The 10,211-nt window shown below is 38.0% G+C and overlaps 1 protein-coding gene across 5 annotated transcripts in view; it reads right to left on the bottom strand.

Annotated features, from left to right (window-relative positions):
* nhsb (Nance-Horan syndrome b (congenital cataracts and dental anomalies)) overlaps window positions 1–10,211 on the bottom strand; it is a 60,710-nt gene that overhangs the window by 32,794 nt on the left and 17,705 nt on the right. The window lies entirely within an intron of this gene.

Below are 10,211 nucleotides of genomic sequence, written 5' to 3'. Positions count from 1 at the left end.
CGCACAGTGACCTTCATCACTGACCTTTGACTTTCAAGATCTGATTAGTCCATCGTTTCAACTGAAAGTCTGAGCTGTATTTGAAGGAATTTCCCTCAAGAGATAGGTAGATGGACACAAATACATATGGATGTGCATGAGTCATACAGATGGAGGGACATATAAGCCAAAAATGGATGAAAGAGTAATGACATGTGCAAATCACATATCACATATCAATAGGTATTATTAAAATGTTTGTAGCATCTGCTAATGAATGAATACGTTTATGCACAGACTGTCAGAGCAAGCGGTTCACGACCCTGGGATTGGATTTCTTTCAAGGTTCAGAAGATGAATGTGATGGACTGTGTAATGATTAAAAAGACATTAAAGAAAAAAACATGAGGAAAAGAAGAAAAAAGCTGTGCTACAAAGAAGTGTATTCATATTTTTGACTTTTGTTTTCACATCTCAGCAGAGGATTTGATTTACAAGTTGTCAGTTGTTGAATGAAGAGCTATGTCTAGAGGGGAAGTTACTCATCTGACATGAGACAAAGAGCCACAGCAAGACAGTGCTGTTGAATAAGGTAGCAAAGAGGTGGTGCTGGTGGTGATAGGCGGAGGGAGCTGGTGAAATTTTAACAATCAGCCTCATTTACTTTTAAAAATCTGAAACTAAATCCTGTCAGGCAGCTATAGAAATGCTCTGACTGCTTATTTTCCATCACAGACACCCCCCCCCCCCCCCCCCCCCCCAAAAAAGAAAAAAAAACTATATAATTGTATCCCACCTTAAATTATTTGTGTCAACTGATACTTCCCACTATTTCTTTCCAGATTCACATGTGAATTGACATTTGGCTCCCTTTCATGGCTCAAGGGGTGAACCTTTTCTTTTAAGCTGCTTTGTTGTAGAATATGAATTAGAATCACACCACGAGCGGCTGACAAATATACAGCATCTCTGACACACACACTTGCACACACACACACATACACACAAAGCTCCTCCTCAGAGAACGAATCATTTCTACTTCCCTGGGTTGCCACTGCTAGGTTGACCTATTTTTGTCCAGACCTCGCTCTCTCTCTCCCTTTCTCTCTCTCTTGTTCACTCACTCCAGCCCCATAATTCACCCTGCTTAATAATTCACTACAGCTTCATAAGCCTCTACTCAACTAAACAACAGACTCAGGGAAAAAAAAGCAGTTTTCACAGATGTGTTTTGGAAAGCCACATAAATAGAATAACGTGTGTAGTACAGGAACTACTCTATTAAAGGAAGTGTAAATAGTTTGGAAAGGGATTGGCAAAAGATGTAAGTAACTTGTCGCTGTGAGAAGTGGAACTTGGCAGGTAATTTGCATTCATCACGTGACGTTCATGACTTTCTGCAGGGTAACAGAATGAGCCATGAATATTGGAAAAAACAAAGATAATTGTGGTGCTTGTGGAGAGCTGTGTGTAAAACTGCAGATTATTTGCAAGTCTGTGCACAGAATCGCTCCGCTTGTTGCGATTGGATGGCCAGATTGGGCAAGAACCAATAAGGGCACCGGGAGTAAGAGAGCAGGCACACAGAGAGTACTCTCGCTGACGCTGGGCACACCCTGTGTGTGTGTGTGTGTGTGTGTGTGTGTGTGCGTGTGCGCGCGTGCGTGCATGTCCCTGCCAGTGCCTATAAAATTAATGTGTATACAAAGTTTATGATTATTTATATATTTAGTGCATTTTTAACTAAAAATTCTTGCCTCCATTATTTTACATCTACCCTGCCCCCGTTTTAAATCTGCTCCCGGGAGCCGATGGAGAACAAAGACAACAACAACAATACATTCCGCATCCATATTGTCATTGCATTATAAATAACCGCTGCACCTCTGCAGCTTTTCTATAAGCCCGTGTACCTGTGTGCGCCTTTAAATTTGATGCACTTATTTCTTCATTTACTTGCTCTAATTCTGTTGACTTTAGCCTGCCAGATTACTTTGCCTTCCAGGGTCATTTTGTATATGTACACTTATTTACTACCTTGATGCGAGGTAGTTGAGAATAATGATACCGCCAGGAGCTGCATAGCTCAACTTTTCTCTGTAAACGGTGGGAAACAAAAAGCCTGGCTCTGTGCAAAAGTAACAAAATCTGCTTGCCAGCACATCTCACCAGCAAGCTGACTAATTAATAACGGGTTCGATCTGTACCAAATGAATTTGTGGTTTTACATTATTTTTTACACTGAGAGTAGAGTCAAAAAAATAAAATCATATACCCACACATCATGGCGAAGGTGACATGAGGACGTTATTTTTGCTAATGCAATTTATTTGTGAAGGATTTTTGTTTTAACTATCCCTTCAGTGTCTGGTGTCTGTGGCCAATATGTGTACTTTTGTCAACAGGACCTAAGTACATCGTGGAAATGCATCACTATGTACAGAATAATGCTTAAAATATTCATAAATGAATCAAATATTAATATAAGTTGGCATAATTAAATTAAAATTTTATGTGATTACAGCAGTTCGTTGAGGAGGCAGACTGCACTACATCTATGTAGATATATTTCCTAGAGTAAGTGTTGTTGTACTGGATGAAAACTTTCCACAGCTGATTACATCTCTGCAGCCACATGAAGTCCACCAGGCAGATATGTTACAGATCCTGCTTCCTGCTGACACGAGGCTACCTTTTTTTACCCTGCTTCAAACCAACTAGCTGCAAGGTTATAGTTTTGATGTTTAGTAAATAAAATCTGCAGCTTTTATACCTATAATTTATAGGTATATAAATGATTTATAGCTATTATTCACTAGACTAGTACATCTACATAAATAAGAAAATCCTGTCCTTACTTCCATGTTGTATTTCCACCAATGAGAGTGCAAGAAGAGCAGGGTGTCGGCTGCATGAGTGTGTACGATGCCGTAGTCTGATCGATGTGACAGTGAGAGTGAGTCTCCTCGAAGAAGCTTGGCCTTATTGCTCTTCTCTTCCACGCTGTCCCTTCACACACATGACATACTCTGTCTCTCACTGTCAAACACACACACACGCATATACAACATTGTACAATGACTACAGATTTCTTTCCTTCTCCCTCCATCTGTCGTCTTTTCCCCCCCATTATTCCACCACAGTTGAATCTTGGAAGCTAGCTTTAGTTATCACGGGCTCACAGCTCTATGTTCTCCGCTGACTACATACTGGTCACTATCAGCCATTCAGCATCTAAACTATCACACCTTTTACTTCAAATTCAAACAGGAGGAGCACTCCATGTAGAAATGCAGAAGTTGTTACAGTATTGATATTATAAGTCCAGTTTCTGAAGCTGTGAGTTGTCGGGGAATGGCACTAGCTCTGGTTTTATAAAAATATGTGATCATGTAATGACAGAGATTGTTCTTCATTCACACATTGATCACTAGGCAAGCAAAAACAAAAATGATTAACAGATTAAGAAAGCTCTATAGAAACCTTTTAATCCATTTTTGTGCACTTCAAGGCAATGATCCAGGGCTTACAGGGAACAACTAGCATTTATGTTAAAAGACACAAAGCACCCAGTGGCCTCAGAATCGCAGATTAAATCACTGGTTACATGATTATTTGCACCATAAGGATGTCTTTATTGAATAAGCATTCATATGGAATTTGAGTTTGTCCACCTAATGAATGGAAATCAAATCATTCGGCAATCTGACAACTCTACTTTAGTCTTTATTAACAGCTGTTTGTGGAAGGCTCGACTCAGCCATATGCATTAGTGGAAGACTGTGTGTCTGATGTTTGCTGCTGTGCAGGTAGTGTCTTTTGGGGATTTTTCCTTTGAAAACAGCTGCTTGCAGCAGCCAAACAGACACTGGTAGTTTAACAATCAGGTTAAGTTCACAATACAGATGACCCTTGGTATTAGCTGAAATACCTGAGACCCCCTCTAAAAATGCTAAAAACACCAAATATATCTCATACTACCATCCTGATTAAAGTAATTTGCAAATATTTTAGATATGGTCTATGAAAAAAATCAGTGCATAAGCAAATGTTTCACGAATAATTTGGAGTTACGTTGTAATCTGCAAATAGGGAAATCTGCAACTGTATAGCTCTGTAAAGCCATGAGAAGCTGAAGTCTAAGGTGAAAATTATGTTGCCATTTGAGTCATAATTATTATGAAAGAAATAAAAAAATGGAAAATTTGATTGGAGCAATGTCTAGAATAAATGTCGGCCGGCACAAGTAAACTACAGAACAGTACCAGAAATACCAGGAGCTACTGTCTGGCTTTTCCTTATGTCTTTACTAGCATAATCTGTGTTGTTCAGCACTTTGGTCTGCCTGGTGTGTTTTTAAAGTGCTATACAAATAAACGATGATGATGATGATGATGCTACCTCTGTGGATTTTTCAGCTGACTTCTTATGAGAGATCTGTCTTGGAGATTTCCTCTTTCATCTAGGTAAAGGTGAAAAGCATCTGGAGATCTTGCAGGATTTTAGAATAATATGAAAATAATTAAACACGGAATCTCAAAAACAGTCCTTTTGACCTCATGACCACTGACCACAGTGACTGTTTCTTCCAGGGAAAGTATTTCTGGACGTTTTCCATAGTTTTTTCACAAGACCCTGCACAATCCTGTGATTTTATTTGCAGGAACTGCAAATAATTTTTTAAAAAAATACCAGCGTTACATGCCAGAGTTTACAGATCTCAGTTAGCTCAAATTCAGGACAGTACAATAAGAAAACAACTGTACAACGCATGGCTTGTTTTGCAGACACAGGACTTGGGCACCATGTAGTCACTGATTCGCTCATGAACTCCTCTGTATACCAAAATATTCTAGACTCAAGTGTGAAGCCATCTGCTTATGTACAGAATTTCCGAAAAAGAAAACAATTACGATTTTGCGAAAACCAAGTCTAGACCTTATCCTGATTGAAATGCTGGGGACGTCACGAGAGCTGTGCAGACAAACAGAAGCCCTCAGACCTCAATAAACTGAAGCAATGTGGCAAAGAAGAGTGGACTGCGAGAGACAGATAAAGCCATACAGAAAACGATTAGTTCAAGTTATTGCTGTTAAAAGGGGGTATTGAATCATGGCGTGTAGAGTTCTGTGAAAATTGTTTGCATGACTGTATTTTATTTCTTTCCTATGAATGAGATACTACTACAGTGACGTCTTTGTAATTATATTTGAGCTTTCTTTCATCACTTGTTGTGACAGAGAATCATTGTTTGCAGTGGAGATCCTGGTGTTAGCAATGCAAACAACAATGGATGTCTCATGGTGTCCATGCAGTATCTCTGCAGTTGCTCTAGGCCTGATGCAAATTTCTAGTCTTAAGGAGGTGTGTGTCAAGTCAGAACACACATCACGACTGATGAAGTGATCACATACATAGCCATGTGTGCTTGTTAATAAAGATTAAGGTGTACAGAAAGTTATTAGAAGCATAAGCTTAGCAGATGTGTTCTGCAAGTTACTGGGCTAACAGGCTTTTTAGCAAATATATCTCTGTGGCTATTAAAAACAAGTGAAGCAGAAAAAAAGAGCAAGCGCAATAATATAATGACAAATTCAGTAAAAAGTGCATAATCCCTAAAAAAATCTATTATCAATTTTTAGTAATAATTTCAATGTACTAAACATTAATACCTCATCTGTGCCAGATCTTATTTGGCAAGTGTTTAAAAGGTTTCGCTGTTTTATGCAGAGAACTTTTCTGAGCTAAAAAGAAAATAAAGCAGTTTGAGCCTGGGAAGAGATGGCAGCGGATTGAGGAGATACTCACACAGATTTTAACCCCCCAGTGGGGGATTTTGCTTGCATTTAATCCCCTCAGAGTTTAAGCAGACTGTGGTGGAGCTTCTATTTAAAATGCTATTATTTTTTTTAGCATGCTGTCACTAAATTTAAGATTTTGACTTTCTAATGAGTATGTTGGCTTTACCGAAAACTTCTGCCAATTTACACTGTCTGCAGCTCCCAACTCTTAAAATAAACTGAACATAAAACAAATATAACAATATATAACAAATATAATCTATAACAAATAAACTCTGTGGCTCTTACTGTTCGTGTTTGAAACAGCCAATCTCAGCCAAGGCTCAGCAAAGCTCCTCACAGAATTCTCAAACTGTCGGGGTGTTACGATGAGGAGCACATGCTTGACTCAGACATACACCACTCACAAAAACAAAACAGTTTTTTTCTGCCTAGGAACAATCCAAAATATCACCCGAATTTTTCACTTAACTTTTTTTCCAACAACTTTCAGGACTTCTGAGCAAAATCAATCTGCTGAAGAACATACAACTAAAAGCTTTGTACAGCTACTAAACAGACTCAGTGGTGAAACTGCTTTATAAATAAGTATTTCCCAGGTTAGGTGTATATGTCAATATCCACGGTGATTCATATAAATAAAAAAGAAAGCACACGGGCATCACAGGGCAGGCGTCTCTTATTTTATCAGTTAATTTGTGTTGTGTATTTATAGTGAAATACTTATTTTTATAACTGTCTTCATCTGCTGTCTGCTTGAAATGTTTTGATAAAACATTTGATGCTATTAAACTGCTTAAATGCATACATTTAGAATTCGCCTAAAAGTCTCAGGCATTGTCTTCATAGTGTTCTCACCTGCCATACATGCCATAGTTTAGAATTTCTTTATCATGGCCCGCTTAAGGATTATTTGTTCATCTCCTGTGCCCAAAGACTTTACGAGGTCTGACGTTGTGTAAGGCTTTTATGCTTAAATTTTGATCAGTAGCATGTTAGGCGCCAGTCATGTAGGACTAGAGACCAGTCTGTGACCATCGAGAAACAACAGGTTGCTAGGGAAATCTTTGTATTCTGTATGTAAAAAGGTACATGGTGCAGTACAGCAAACCTTCTTGCGATTGCTTTGGTTAATAATAAATTTCTACGGTCACCAGCAGTTTGCAAGGAAGATGTTGACTTGTCTGCAAACACTTCCAAATGACTTGGCTAGCTGTAGTGAAACAGTGAAAAGTGCTACAGAAATCACAAATGGAGACTGAGACCTTCAAAGCACATGGTGTGCCTTTTGAAATATGTTGGCTGCAGTGGAAAATAAGGCGCAATCTCTATTTTGAAGGTGAGCACTCTGTTTTTCCATTTCAAGTTTCACTATCGCTTGGAGAGTTAATGGTGAGTTTTTGCAGACGAGTCAGCAACTTTAATGCAAACTGATAAAAATGGAAACCAAAGCAAAGAGGTTCTGTGATTGATTTTACCTAGTGACGGCCAGCAAGCTGCTACAAGCAGCAAGTGAGAGATCATGTCAGTGTTGGACTCAAGAGTGAGCATATTGGTGTGTAAACACAGACCTGTGAGAGAGAAACTCCTAAATAATTTTCTGTCCATAATCTGATGGAATGCATTTCAGGTTTTTGGGCATCATTTAGTAAAACATATAGCACAAATTACATCATTTAAAAAATCATTATTATAGAATGGTGGAGTTATATATTAAAATAGGTACCATTTGTTGCACAGGAATTAAACATAGTGCTTACTGTGCTGACATGTATAAATTAGAATTCGTGTTCCTTTGTTCTAAGAGTTTAAATAAGAAAATATATGAAAAAAAACCCAAAACATTTTGACTGCTCTTTCTCGAAATTAAAAATCTAGACTTCCCACAATAGACTTTCATGGAGCTTCATCTGCTACAGCAGGACACGAGATAACAAGATCAGTTTTAGTCGTATCCAATCTATCTCTTTACCATGGAGTTAAGAGAGGTATTTACTGTCTAAATCTGTTTAAAGGCTTTGAAGCTATAGCCTCGTTATACATTACTGTACCTTTAAGAACCAGTACTTCACCGTGTCTTTATTTTTGCATAGTTTTTCCAAGTTGCAGGGTATATTTAGAGGGTAACTGATGGCATATACATTTTGCATTTAGAGGCAACTTTTTGAATGCATGTTTGGGATGGATAGCAGGTATACAAAGGGCAGACAGGTTCACATATAAAGTCCCATCAAAGGTTATTTTTAAACAACTTGGATGACATCAGGAAAACATCACAATGCATTTGTTTGTGTTTAAGAACGGCGATTGCTGAAACCTAATCATAAAAAGTCTGATATTGTTGAAGTCACTGCACGTAGATATTGTAGTGCAAAACTGGGTATTTTGTTAGAAAGAATACTCGGTCATATTCGGTAATAACCTGCTTCTGTGCAGCTTAAATTAAAAGCATTTCATTATCAAATGGAAAATGACCACTAATCATGTGATGTTAACCACTCTTGAGGAAATCGCAATGCGATGAGAAACCTTAATATGACCTTTCGCGTGTTTTTTAGTTTATCATAGAAAAAAGAAGCTATGACCTATAATAGATCATCTTTGGCCCTCTAACTGATGTTACGGCATGTAGTGTTGCACCATAACACTTCACTTTCCTGTTTTGTTTGTGTGTGTGTGTGTGTGTGTGTGTGTGTGTGTGTGTGTGTGTGTGTGTGTGTGTGTATTAACCTAGCCACAACTATCAACAGAGCACACTGAATGATTAGCACACAGGAATTATCTATGTTCACCACATAGAGGGATCAGTAAAACGCTAACCTCATGGTCGCATTAGCTGGCATATCTAATGCTAATAGAAACAAACACTAAGAAAAAGTGAAAATATCTTCTTTTTTTTTGCTTCACTTCCTTCCATAAAGCAGCTCTTTTTTGGGGGGAGGACGCGTTTCAATAATTGTTCATGTAATGTATTTTCTATGCAACTTTGCACTGTGCACTGCTGTGACAAAACAAATCTCCCACACGTGGGACTAATAAAGATTATCTTATCTTATCTTATCTTAATCGTTAGCACTAGCTAGCTGCTAAGCACTTGTTTGTGCAGTTTCCTTTCCTTTTTGCTGTAAAGCAAATCTGATTTTGCGTGGGAAAATTCCAGCTTGGCGGCAGCAATTACAGAATAATTTACAGGCAACCACTTTAATTGTTTAAGGTGCTATTTTTCCATGTTCATTAAAAAAATACCCCTTTAACATATCCTGACCATGCTACCAAGGAGATTTTGTTCAGACAATTTCACAGATGAATGAACTTGAAACCCCCCCCCAAAAACACCTAAAATATTTTTAGTACTAAACAAACCTCTAATAAATCTCTGTCATTTATCTATAGACCTAAAACTTTGAACTCCAGGGTTTCAGATTAGCTGGATTTAGAGATATCAGACATTAAACAACTTTGAGAACTCAGTCCAGATTGCAGTTCTCTTATAAAAAAATTCAAATTTAAAGCACAAGATTGTTACAAAAAATTAATCGTCTGTGCTTTTGCATAATCTACATTAACATAATCTTAAAGCAAAAAAAAAAAAATCCATCCCTCATTCAGCGACTTTGCTGATGTCTATGGATTTACTGCGAGTTATTAGCATTCACCTAGATTCACCTCACCAGTGGATTTTAACGAACAAGAAGGAAGTCCATAGACTTAGCTTAATGTGTTAACAAATAATGTGCTCACTGTTGTGAATGGTTTACAAATACGAATAATACAATAAACTATTTGGTCATTGCAGCTGAACAGAAACAGTTTGATGCCAGAACAAGCACGACACTTGAATAAAAATGGTTTACATAGCAAACCTTGTCTCGTTAGGAACGGCCTGTTTTTAGGCAAAGGCTCTAAATGAGTACCGTAATGAGCTGTTAAAAAGAGGAGAAAATGTATAATGCATTATCTCCCTTTTCATCCTGATGATGAGAGGAGGGACAGTTTCTGTGGGACATCCAAGTGTTGGTCATGGATTCGTGCACGTGTGCTTGTCTAATGTTTTATACAAGCATTTCTCCGTATGTGGATGTGTTAATTTAAAGTGTATTTGCATTTTAATGTTTTATCTGCATGCTTGTGACTGAGAAGAAAGCATCTGGTATTTTTTAAGAAGAGAGTCTATGCAGCAGAAAGAAAAAGAGACTAACTCTAAAACTAGTAAACAAGGAAAAAGCACATTACTAGTCTCATGTTTTCTTGCTGGTGAAATCTTTGACAGAGCCTCAGCTACATGCATGACATGCTTCCTGCTTGTAGTAACAAGCAGTGTGATTGTGTGACATCAGAGCTGTTCATCAGGGACCATGTGGCAATCATAAACACTGATTGTGTAAATGATCTCTACAAAGGTTCAGCTGGGTCAGTCTCATCCTCAGGATC

The sequence above is a fragment of the Maylandia zebra genome, linkage group LG1, assembly GCF_041146795.1.
Source record: "Maylandia zebra isolate NMK-2024a linkage group LG1, Mzebra_GT3a, whole genome shotgun sequence".
Lineage (NCBI taxonomy): Eukaryota > Metazoa > Chordata > Actinopteri > Cichliformes > Cichlidae > Maylandia > Maylandia zebra.
This window is presented reverse-complemented; position numbering and strand designations above follow the sequence as displayed.